Consider the following 12821-nt stretch of genomic DNA (forward strand, 5'->3'; position numbering starts at 1 on the left):
GCTATACTAACTATTCTGAAGCTATAAGATGTTAACTATTCTAGAGTTATCTTGTGGTCCTCAGCTATGAGAAAAATAGAATGTCCTGTAAACTACCTCATGGTCCCCAGCCATGAGATGCTATCTGAAGACTGTTATGAAACTATCTCATGGTCTCCAGCTATAAGATGTTAACTATTTTAGAGTTATCTTGTGGTCCTCAGCTCTCATGGTCCCCAGCCACAAGATGCTTACTATTCTGAAGCCATCTCATGGTCCCCAGCCACGAGATGCTAACTATTCTGAAGCCATCTTATGGTCCCCAGCAATGAGATGTTGACTATTCTTAAGCTATCTCATGGTCCCCAGCCATGAAATGTTGACTATTCTTAAGCTATCTCATGGTCTCCGGTTATGAGATATTGACTATTCTTAAGCTATTTTATTGTCCCCCACCATGAGATGTTAACTATTCTAGAGTTATCTCATGGTCTCCAGCCACAAGATGCTTACTATTCTGAAGCCATCTCATGGTGCCCAGCCACGAGATGCTAACTATTCTGAAGCCATCTTATGGTCCCCAGCAATGAGATGTTGACTATTCTTAAGCTATCTCATGGTCCCCAGCCATGAAATGTTGACTATTCTTAAGCTATCTCATGGTCCCCGGTTATGAGATAATGACTATTCTTAAGCTATTTTATTGTCCCCCACCATGAGATGTTAACTATTCTAGAGTTATCTCATGGTCTCCAGCCACGAGATGTGAACTATTCTGAAGCCATCTCATGGTGCCCAGCCACGAGATGCTAACTATTCTGAAGCCATCTCATGGTCCCCAGCCATGAGATGCTAATTGTTCTGAAGCTATCACATGGGCCCAGCCATGAGATGCTAACTGTTCTGAAGCTATCCCATGGTCCCCAACTATAAGATGTTAACTATTCTAGAGTTATCTTGTGGTCCTCAGCTATGAGAAAAATAGACTGTTTTGGTCTATTCTCGTCTCCAGCCATGAGTTGCTATCTGAAGACTGTTATGAAGCTATCTCATGGTCTCCAGCTATAAGATGTTAACTATTCTAGAGTTATCTTGTGGTCCTCAGCTCTCATGGTCCCCAGCCATGAGATGTTAACTATTTTGGAACTATCTGATGGTCCCCAGCTATGACTATTCTAGAGTTATCTCTAAGTCCCCAGATATGAGAAAAAGAGACTTTTGTGTAAATTACCTCATGGTCCCCAGCTATGAGATGTTGACTATTCTTAAGCTATCTCATGGTCCCCCACCATGAGATGTTAACTATTCTAGAGTTATCTCTTGGTCCCCAGCCATGATATGTTGCCTATCCTGGAACTATCCAATGGTCTCCAGCTATGAGATGATAACTATTCTAAAGCTATCCCATGGTCCCCAACCATGAGATGTTAAATATTTTGGAGCTATCTCATGGTCTCCAGCCATGAGATGTTGACTATTCTTAAGCTATCTCATGGTCCCCAGCCATGAGATGTTGACTATTCTTAAGCTATCTCATGGTCCCCAGCCATGAGATGTTGACTATTCTTAAGCTATCTCATGGTCCCCAGCTATGAGATGTTGACTATTCTAGAGTTATCTCTTGGTCCCCAGCTATGAGAAAAAGAGACTTTTCTGTAAATTACCTTATGGTTTCTATGAGAGCTAAGACTGTGCTACCTTTACTAAGAGAAGAGTGTCCTCTACCAACTGCTGCTAAGCATTTTGGAGCCTCCCACACCCCTTTTCCCCTCCTGTTAAGTTCTGGAAGCAATAAATCTTAAAAAGACATCTTCTAGACTGTTTAATGGAGTCGGAGTGGATGGACTGTTGGTTGTGTGACTGGCAGCCACTGTACTACATAGACAGAAACCTTCCAATTCTCAGTGGCTCCTTCAGGGGCAGTGCTACGTACACAACTCATGTAGCCAGGGCTTGGCTAGTGCTTCGATTGCTCTCTGTGCTCCCACTGGACTGTCATGCTGAACAGGTTAACACTGGGTTGTCTCACCTCCACCCAGCAGAGAGATTTGGATGCTGGTCAAACTAAACTATGGAAGATGTCATTTGGAGGAAGGAGCTTACTATGGAGACTAAAGGGCCAATGGATTACAATTCCCAGGAGGAGAATGCTAAGAGAAGAGAGTAGTGGTATTTTCCCGGGCCAAACAAGTTCCTCTTGCTGCGGGACACTGGAGAGTGTGCACCTCTGTCCTAGTGTGCACTTTTGCCTGCTACAACCTGTGATCTCGTGCTGAGAGCGGAGTTATAAGGACTGCTGATAGCTGAGTACCCAGGTCAAGGCTTGCTCTATCCCGGGCACTAGTAAAAGTCAGCAGTTGAGATTGTTTTACCACTGGGAGTGAGCATAAATAGCCTGAAGTCTGCAGCGGCCCTGTTCTTTCCAAGGTGGAGAGGTTCCCAGTCAGAAGGGCTGCTGCCTCTCTCCTGGTAGTCCAGCTGAAGATTCGGCTAGTCTCATCGAGGTCCCAGCTGTGCATAGCTGGGGAGCCTTTTCTGCTGCAAATTCTTTGAGAGCTAAACGAGAGGTTTCATCAAGGATCCAGACTGGCTATCTCAATGAGGAGACCGTCTGCCTGAGTCTGGAAGGAGACATCCAAGTCCCAGGGACACTGTGAATACAGAGCTGAGAGAAGGATCCTAGTGACTGTTGCTGTTGTTAACCTCTGGAACACTAGCATTAATGCTTGGGCCTGGCTTGGGACATTGCTGATGGTGTCCTACTGCTGAGAGGACTGTTCCGAGAAGAAGCTGAAAAAGGGAAGAGTGTTCTCATATTCATGTTAAGTGCTCTGGAGTATCCCACAACTTCCATAAGCCCCATCCAAGTTAAGCTGCAATAAACTTTAAAAAGTCGACCCCTAGGCTGTTTACGGAGCCAAAGGAGTGAATGTTTCTGGGACCTGGGACAAAATCAGCAGCCCTTGTGGGGCTGAGCACTACACAAAGAACAGAGAACCCAAGATACCATGTGGCTCCTGCCCCCCTAGCATTATACACATTACACATAGTAACAACCAAACAAGAAAATAAAGCTCACCTCCATACAAGTCTGGGGTCTTTGAAGGCCCATTTTATTTACATTTGAATCTGACATGGACATCCAGGCCCTCAGCTGCCCCTACACCACCTCAGGATCAATCTGCTACCAACGTTCTCCAGATACAATCTACATTTTACTACTGTGTTGCCACATTTTGGAAAGAGATGCCCATACCTCAGATGGTCCCAACCTACCACTCTCCAAATTTTACCAGCAAGCACCATCTTCAAAGACCCAAAGACCCCTGCCCAACTGCAAAGGCCATAAAACAAACAATTCAGCATCATAAGGTGGTACAATGATTTGATAAAAGTAACAACCAGATGAAAAGAAACAAAGAAAAACAAGAAAAGTGTGCAATACCCCCACAAGGGACAGAAATATTATCTGGTTCTTTCCCAAACAGTACAGAGGCCGCCAGTCACCCAAGCAACAGTCCATGTGTAGCATACCCCTTTTTCCCCCAAGTTAGTGCACACACAGCCAGGCACATAGCAGTTTTCTTCACTCTTCCACTGGCTCAAAGGAACCATCATGGCGTTGTATTTGTAGGGTTTTATTAGAATATAGAAATTGGATGGGGTGAGGGAGAATGGGTGACTCTAGAACTGAAGAAATTAACACTCGGAGGATTCACTAACTATCTTTCTGCAAAGTACAAAAATGTCCCACAGAATCTTTAATCTGTTACTATGACTTCTTCCAGAGTCCAAAAGCTACACACAGGCACTGACTCTTCATCACATGGACCATCTTCTCATGCAGCCACAGGATCATCAGTTGCCTCCTTTCGATATCCACCAGGCTCTTCCCAGTGAGGGAAATGTAGACTCACACCTCCAAAAGGACAGTTGGACGCTCTTTCCCCCAACTTCCTCCTGGCTCACTCCAGTGAGCGTTATCCTGGTCCAAATTGATTCCAGGACTAAGCTTGCAAATAAGTCCCCAGGTAAGCCTAGTTGGAACCTTGGTGTCTTCACAAGCACTCCTTCCCCAGGGGCAGAACCTCCTGCACAGGGGTCTCCTCCAGCAGGACTACACCAAGGTAAACTCAAACCTTGCCTCAAGCCTCAGACTATTTATGAGCTTTCCCATCACCAGGGACTGGCTGGAATCCCATAAATATTCAGGCTGCTTATTCTGTTCTTCTAGAGGTTGTCTTTTTGTAATTTATTGCTTGTGGAACCTGGACCTGGAGAGCGATCGGGGCATGGGATACTCCAAAATGAACAGTAAACAACAATTGGGGGGGCACTCTTCTCTGGAAGCAAATGTGAGCAATGAACAGTCTATCCCCTCACATTTGAAGACCACAAGACAAGTCTTTTGAGCATCTGGTTACCTGGCTCCGAGGCACACTGCTGGTACCCAGTGCATTCTCCAGAACACTGTACAGTCACAGAGATCAACATAGGGTCCCCAGGATGGCTGGATTGTAAGCTCAAAAGAGCAGGGCCCTCGAACCCCTCATGTATTGTATTGTTACTGTATTGTCTCATGTTCTGTCCCCCACTATAATGTACAGCGCTGAGCAAACCTTCTGCCGCTATATAAATACTGTATAATAATAACAATAATCCCTTTGGAAAGGTCCTGCAAATAGTTCCAGATCACTTCCAGGTTCCTGTACCACTGAAACCTCACAAAACAGCAACACAGACCATAGACTGCCTCAGGGGCAACAGCCCCCCAAGACTTGGAACTCTCCTTGCTGGGAAATGACAATCCCTTCAGAGCTCCAGACTATTTATCATCTTCCAAGCCACCATCTGGAGGCACCTCCCCAGGGATTGGCTAGGCCCTGACCAGTATTCAGGCTGGCTATTTGAATTCTCCCTCCCTAAACTCTAGAACAGGGGTTCGCAACCTTTTAAAGAGCGAGGGCCACTTAAATGATTTGGTAACCGGTTGCAGACCACAATGAACTATGGGGTTCTACTGCCCCAAAAACTGAACCCTTAATGCCCTGAGCCCCCTCAGGACAAAGCTGCTTTCACATTAGTCCAAGGGTGCAGACCACAAGTGATTTGGTAACTGGTTGCAGACCACAATGAACAATGGGGTTCTACTGCCCTAAAAACTGCACCCTTAATGCCCTGAGCCCCCTCAGGACAAAGCTGATTTCACATTGGTCCAAGGGTGCAGACCACAAGTGATTTGGTAACTGGTTGTAGACCACAATGAACTATGGGGTTCTACTGCCCTAAAAACTGCACCTTTAATGCCCTGAGCCCCCTCTGGACAAGGCTGCTTTCACATTAGTCCAAGGGTGCAGACCACAAGTGATTTGGTAACCGGTTGCAGACCACAATGAACTATGAGGTTCTACTGCCCCAAAACTGAACCCTTAATGCCCTGAACCCCCTTAGGACAAGGCTGCTTTCATATTAGTCCAAGGGTACAACGCAGTGCTTTCCCGTGGGTTGCCATAGACCTTACCGGGCCCATAGTATACTTATTTTGCCACTGGGTTATGTTATCGTTAGTTTTCTGGTTGGGATTTCATACAAGCCAACTGTCCTGAACTTACCGGGACATTCTCAAATCTTGGCCCCCTATACTGCTAATGATGTGTGTAAGCAGGTTAGAATTAGTTACGTGCTGTCCTGGACAGGAGGGTAGGGCTTATGTTCTCACAGTCCCTTGGCAGGATTCTTGGGTCCGATCCACTGCACCTATGTGTATATAATAGGACTGTGGGCCGGGGAGAAAAAGCACACAGGTGGCTGGTGGCCTACACCCTTGGCCCTGGTCGAGAATCTGGAGGATCCACTGTGAGAACAGGTTGGTTCCCTTTCGCGGCCCTGACCCCGAAGATAACACCTGAGAAGCTGTAGGAATGGCGCAACTACCCTTTACATCTTAAAGACTTAGGGTTCCCACTGAAGAGACCAGCTTCTGGAACCTGTCTCTATTCCATAGACTCTCCTCCTGCAGGTATGCCGGGGCAGCACATAGCCTGGTTAGAATTTGGGACTAGGGACTTAGGAAAATGGACTGTTCTGTTGAACTCTGTAATGTTGCACTTTTTTTCAGTAAAGCGTTGAACCTTTGTCTTTCGCCTGGTCTGAAGTTACTCATGGCTTGGGTCACTAGCACATGGGCTAAGAGTCAACATATGAAATTGTCACCTTAAGGTAAGTTACACGTGTGGTTGCCACGAGCAACGAAGGTAAAGTCAGCGAGTGTCCCCCTCGTAACATGCGCCTGTTATACAGTAGGCGGCATTGCCCCTAGCAGCGTGGGAGATATTGTTGGCACTCCCATAGCAACCGCAAAGGAATTGCGCCATGGAGGTCTCCAACCTGTGCAGAAGCTCAAGAGTTAAAGTCAAGGAGCCCACGCTGAGTGCACGGCGGGGTTCCATGCTGCTACCAGGATTGGTAGTGGGAAACACTGGACTGGCGGCTATGCTCAGCGATCAGCACGGCCCGCCTAATTGCAAGTGGGAAGATGTACAGTTACACGAGGACCAGAGGGTTATGGGAGAACAGTTATGGTGGAAGTGCACATGGTGTATGTTCATCGTTAGAGGCTTGCCTTTAGGTCGAGTATTCCCTGACGGCAGCCTCAGCTTTGTCCCAGGGCATTGGAGAAAATGGCGCTAACGCAAAGGTTGTCCCGTGTGTGAAGTAGAGGGACCCTGTATAAGGTGCCTAGCATAGCCCAGAAGAACTCACCCTGGGGTAGACCTCACATGTTTGCTAGAGTTGGTGCCCAACGATTTTATTGGAAAACATGGAGGACATGATAAGCAACCACCCCCATGTCCCTTGCTACATGTGTCCTGGGCAGTGTCCTGGGTTGTGTCCTGGGAGGTTTCCTGGGAGGTGTCCTGGGTTGTGTCCTGGGCGGTGTCCTGGGCGGTGTCCTGGGTTGTGTCCTGGGAGGTTTCCTGGGAGGTGTCCTGGGTTGTGTCCTGGGCGGTGTCCTGGTCGGTGTCCTGGGCTGTGTCCTGGGAGGTGTCCTGGGTGGAGTCCTAGGCGGTGTCCTGGGAGGTGTCCTGGGTGGTGTCATGGGAGGTGTCCTGGGAGGTGTCCTGGGTGGTGTCCTGGGTGGTGTCCTGGGCGGTGTCCTGGGAGGTGTCCTGGATGGTGTCCTGCGAGGTGTCCTGGGTGGAGTCCTGAGCGGTGTCCTGGGCGGTGTCCAGAGTTGTGTCCTGGGCTGTGTCCAGAGTTGTGTCCAGAGTTGTGTCCTGGGCTCTGTCCTGGGCTGTGTCCTGGGTTGTGTCCTGGGAGGTTTCCTGGGAGGTGTCCTGGGTTGTGTCCTGGGCGGTGTCCTGGGCGGTGTCCTGGGTTGTGTCCTGGGAGGTTTCCTGGGAGGTGTCCTGGGTTGTGTCCTGGGCGGTGTCCTGGGCGGTGTCCTGGGTTGTGTCCTGGGAGGTTTCCTGGGAGGTGTCCTGGGTTGTGTCCTGGGCGGTGTCCTGGGCGGTGTCCTGGTGTTAGAACCCGCCAGGTGGTGCCCCTGGCTGCTCACTTGACAGACCTACCCAAAGCGTGGAGTCTAAGTCCCGGTCTGTGCTTTCACCAGGGCCCCTGATGGTGGGGATGGACTTGAAACAGACCGGGACCAGGTCACGACCTCCGAGCAGGCCCACCAGTGGCAGGGGCAACCTCCGGGGATGTATTGGTACCGGGAGAGCCAGATGTGAGGAGGACGGCAGGACCTAGAAGGATGGATCACGAGCGGGGGTCCCGTGGGGTAGGCGAGGTACAGAATCGGCAGGCGGAGAGTAGTCAGGTCACACGCAGGGTCAGCAGGATAAGTCAGTCCGTAGAGAGGTCAAAACAAGCCGAGGGTCAGGATGGGAGAAGGCAGAGTAGTCAGGACAATCCGGGTCAACACAGGAGTAGGCAGCGTAGTCAGGGTCAATCAGGGTCAAAAACACAGGTACAGGACTCAGGAACTCAGATAGACCTTGCGGCGATTACTGACAGTGCAGGGCATCTTTAAATATTGCGCCCCGCACTGTCATTGGCCGCTCGGGACGCGCCCCCGGGCTGTCATTGGCCGCCCGAGGCGCGCCCGCGGGTCCCACTGCGCATGCGCGGCATCCTGTCATCCACGGCTCGCCGAGACCTAGTGCCTGTGTCCCGGCGTGAGCCGTCGCCAGTGCGCATGCGCCGGCCGACAGGACGCCGCGATCCCTGACATTGCCCCCCCCCTATGGGCACCCTCCGGGAGCCCCACTGATCTCTCCACCGCGGGTGGCCACAAAAAAATTCCCGGATGAGTCTGGGGGCGTGAACATTCTGGATGGGTACCCAAGAATTCTCCTCAGGGCCATAACCCTTCCATTTTATCAGGAACTGCGTCTGGCCCCCCCTCTTTCGGCAACTGAGAATAGTTTCTACCTCATATTCCTCCTGGTCACCTATGGCGACTGCCTCAGGAGGTCTGGATTGGCGATCCGGGAAGGAATCTGGTCTGGATGGTTTCAGGAGAGAGACATGGAACACCAGGTGTATTTTGAAAGACTCCGGGAGCTCAAGTTCATAGGCCACTTCATTGATCACCCGTTTAATTGGAAACGGTCCAAGGTACTTCGGTCCTAACTTCCTGGAAGGACACAGCATTTTCAAGTTGGTCGTAGCCAACCAAACCTGATCCCCCGGCTGGAGCAACAGCTCTCCTCTTCTCTTCCTGTCGAACACCTTCTTACTGTCTTCTTGGGCTTTAGTGATGGCCTCCTGAATCGTTTTGTTATTGACAGAAAAGAAATGCAAGACATCTTGAGATGCGGGTACCGGACTTTCGGGCGTTAGGTCGGGGAGAAACGTAGGATGATATCCGAAATTGGTAAAAAACGGTGATTGTCCCGTCGCTGAGTGGCTCGAGTTATTATAGGCAAACTCTGCAGAAGGCAACAGTGTTAGCCAGTCGTCCTGGAGATAGGAGGTGTAGCATCTGAGGTACTGTTCCAATGTTTGATTGATCCTTTCTGTTTGCCCGTTGGTCTGTGGATGGTAAGCAGATGACAGTGACAGTTTGATTCCTAATGCTTCACATAAGGCTTTCCAGAATCTAGATGTGAACTGGACTCCCCGATCCGATACTATGTCTTCGGGTATCCCATGTAGCCTTACTACTTCCTTGATGAATATCCGTGCAGTCTCCGGTGCCGACGGGGTTCTTTCCAAGGGCACGAAATGAGCCATCTTTGAAAAGCGATCCACGATCACCATTATAGCAGTGTAGCCTTGAGACGGTGGGAGTTCGACTACAAAATCCATGGCAATCATTTGCCAGGCCCGTTTGGGTATCGGCAATGGACGCAACAATCCCCAGGCCTTGCTTCTGGAGGGCTTGTTCCTTTGGCAGGTGGGACAGGTCTGGACGTAGCGCTCGCAGTCTTTGACCATGTTTGGCCACCAGAATGAGCGCCGTAGTAGCTCCAGAGTCTTTGCCACCCCAAAGTGCCCTGCCATTGGATGGTCGTGGCAGTGCCCCAGGACGAAAGTTTGAACTCCTTCTGGCACCACGATCCGATTTTCCTTCCAAAGCAGACCATCGCGGTTCTGGAGAGGCGACCCAGGCGGGACTGGCAGTTCAACGGAAGCGTCAATCAGTCTGGAGCGAAGTTCCGTTTGCAGGACGAGGAAGCTTCCGGATGGCAAAATTGTGTCAGGTAACACTGTATCGTTGGGGTCCTCAAACATGCGGGACAGAGCGTCTGGTTTTGTATTTTTAGACCCAGGTCGGTACGTTATATGAAAGGTAAACCGAGAGAAGAAAAGAGCCCATCTCGCCTGGCGTGGTCTCAGTCGTTTCGCCGTCCTTAAATACTCGAGGTTCTTGTGATCCGTGAATATTAGGATTGGGTGTGTGGCTCCTTCCAGGAGGTACCTCCATTCTTCTAGAGCGGACTTGATGGCCAGGAGTTCCCGATCTCCAATATCGTAATTGCGCTCTGCCGGAGTCAACTTCCTGGAGAAAAACGCCACGGGATGCAGTAACTCCTTGGTACCACTCCTTTGGGAAAGAATCGCTCCTACCGCGTTTTCGGAGGCGTCCACTTCCAAAACATATGGAAGAGAAGAATCTGGATGGCAGAGAATGGGAGCAGAAGTAAACAATTTCTTGAGCGTGTCGAACGCGGTCTGGGCTTCAGGGGTCCATTTAAAACGAGTCCCTTGTTTAGTCAGTTGCGTGATTGGGGAGACCAGCCCTGAGAAGTTCCTGACAAACTTTCTATAAAAGTTTGCGAATCCAATGAAACGCTGTACCCCCCTCTTATCGGTGGGTGTTGGCCAATCTAAGATCGCCGTGACTTTCTGGGGATCCATCGCGACCCCCGCGGGAGAGAGGACCAGTCCCAAGAACGTTATTTCACACTGTTCAAAACAGCATTTTTCTGCCTTGGCGTAAAGCCCGTGTTGGCGTAAACGTGTTAGGACCCTTGCCACATGCTCCCTATGAGCCTCCAGTGAGGGTGAAAATATCAGGATGTCATCTAGGTAGACAACCACGAAGACTTCGAGGAAATCACGAAAGACATCGTTAATAAAGTGTTGGAAGGTGGCCGGTGCGTTACAGAGCCCGAACGGCATCACCAAATATTCGAAATGACCGAATCTCGTACGAAAGGCTGTCTTCCATTCATCCCCCTCCCTGATACGTACAAGGTTATATGCCCCCCGCAAGTCTAATTTAGTAAAAATCGCTGCTGACCCCAACCTCTGGAGGAGCTCAGGGACTAGGGGTAACGGATAGCGATTTTTTACTGTGATTTTATTCAGGTCTCGGTAGTCAATGCAGGGCCGTAACAATTTGTCTTTCTTTTCTACAAAAAACAACCCAGCCCCGGCCGGGGACGTGGACGGGCAAATAAATCCCTTCCGCAGATTGTCATCAATATACTCTCTCAAAACCCCTGATTCTAGTTCCGATAATGGAAAAATGCGACCGAATGAAATCTCAGATCCGGGTAGGAGGTCTATGGGGCAATCGTAGGAACGGTGAGGGGGAAGAATGTCTGCTCCTCGCTTACTGAACACATCTAAGAAATCGTGGTAGGCCGGAGGGATAACCTGAGACAGATCCGTATCACCATCCATGCATAGGAGAAACCGGGGCGGCACGGGCCCTGGGACGTGGCAGTGATCCCGGCAGTATGGTGACCGAAACGGAACCGTTCCCTTCTCCCAATCAACCTGGGGGTTATGGGCCCGCAGCCAAGGAAGCCCCAGAATGATTGGGAAAAGGGGGGATGCGATGGCATCCAGACGGAGGAACTCCTGATGATGGTCAGCCATCGTGGTAAAAATAGGGGGAGTCTCCTGATCCACCACTCCCGACTTTATGCTAGACCCGTCTGCCAGGAAGATGTTAAACCCCCTTTCTTTGGTCTGGAGGGGAATCTTTTGCCGGTGAGCAAAAGTAAGATCAATGAAACAACTACATGCTCCCGAATCAATGATTGCGGTCACCGACAGGGTTCCTCCGGGAAGCTGTAACGACACAGGTATTGCCAGGTAACTAGATAGGTCACCCCTTTCTGTAGGTAAAGGAAAACAGGAAGCGGACTTACTCATTTTTGCAGGACAGGAGCGCACCTGGTGACCAGCTTCCCCACAGTACAGACATAGGTTCTGCGATCGTCTCCTCTGACGTTCCTCGGCCGATAACGTGGAACGGGCCAGTCCCAGTTGCATGGGTTCTGAGGTGTCCCCTGCTTCCGTGCTCCGAGCATGGCTCCCTGGGGTTGGAGCTGCTTCTCTCGGTGGGATCCATGCCACCCTTTGACCCTGGCTACTCCTTTCCAGGCGACGCTCTCTCAGTCTGCGGTCAATTTGGATGGCCAACTCTATCAGTTTCTCAAGAGAGTCCGGTAGTCCTACTCGTGCTAATTCGTCTTTTAGAGACTCAGACAGCCCAATGCGGAACTGGTGACATAGTGCCGCATCGTTCCATCTGGTATCTCCCATCCAACGCCTGAAATCAGACGCATACTCTTCGGCCGCCCGGCGGCCTTGCCGCAGAGAGTATAGAGTAGCCTCTGCAGAGGCAGCCCGCTGGGGGTCGTCATATAGGACGGCCATGGCCTGAAAGAACTCAGTCACGGAATCGAGATGGGGGTCACGCTTCTCCATCAGGCGATGAGCCCAATCCTGGGGCTCATCCTGAAGGAGAGAGATTATAAACCCCACCTTGACGGTCTCGACGGAAAGCGTGCGGGGCTGCAGGTCAAAAAATAAAGTGCACGCGTTCCGGAAGGCCCGAAAACGGCTTCGGTCTCCACGGAATCGTTCCGGCAGGGGAACGCGGGGTTCGGGAGGTAGGGGTGCCGCAACTGCTCCGGATGCTGGAGCAGCGGGTGATTCCGCTGTTGCGGAACTTGGAGCAGGGGGAGTCTGGGCGTCAAACGACTCCATGCGGTCCTCAAGCCGGGTGCAGCGGCTGTGAAAATTCTGGAAGGCCTGGGTCAGAGTCGCCAGGTGCTGGCATATATCCTCTAGGGACGCCGGTCCTCTTCCTGGCTCTGTCATGGCCGCAAGGTACTGTTAGAACCCGCCAGGTGGTGCCCCTGGCTGCCCACTTGACAGACCTACCCAAAGCGTGGAGTCTAAGTCCCGGTCTGTGCTTTCACCAGGGCCCCTGATGGTGGGGATGGACTTGAAACAGACCGGGACCAGGTCACGACCTCCGAGCAGGCCCACCAGTGGCAGGGGCAACCTCCGGGGATGTATTGGTACCGGGAGAGCCAGATGTGAGGAGGACGGCAGGACCTAGCAGGATGGATCACGAGCGGGGGTCCCGT

The sequence above is a fragment of the Staurois parvus genome, unplaced genomic scaffold, assembly GCF_062004578.1.
Source record: "Staurois parvus isolate SC_StPar_1 unplaced genomic scaffold, SC_StPar_1.0 ptg000913l, whole genome shotgun sequence".
Taxonomy (NCBI): domain Eukaryota; kingdom Metazoa; phylum Chordata; class Amphibia; order Anura; family Ranidae; genus Staurois; species Staurois parvus.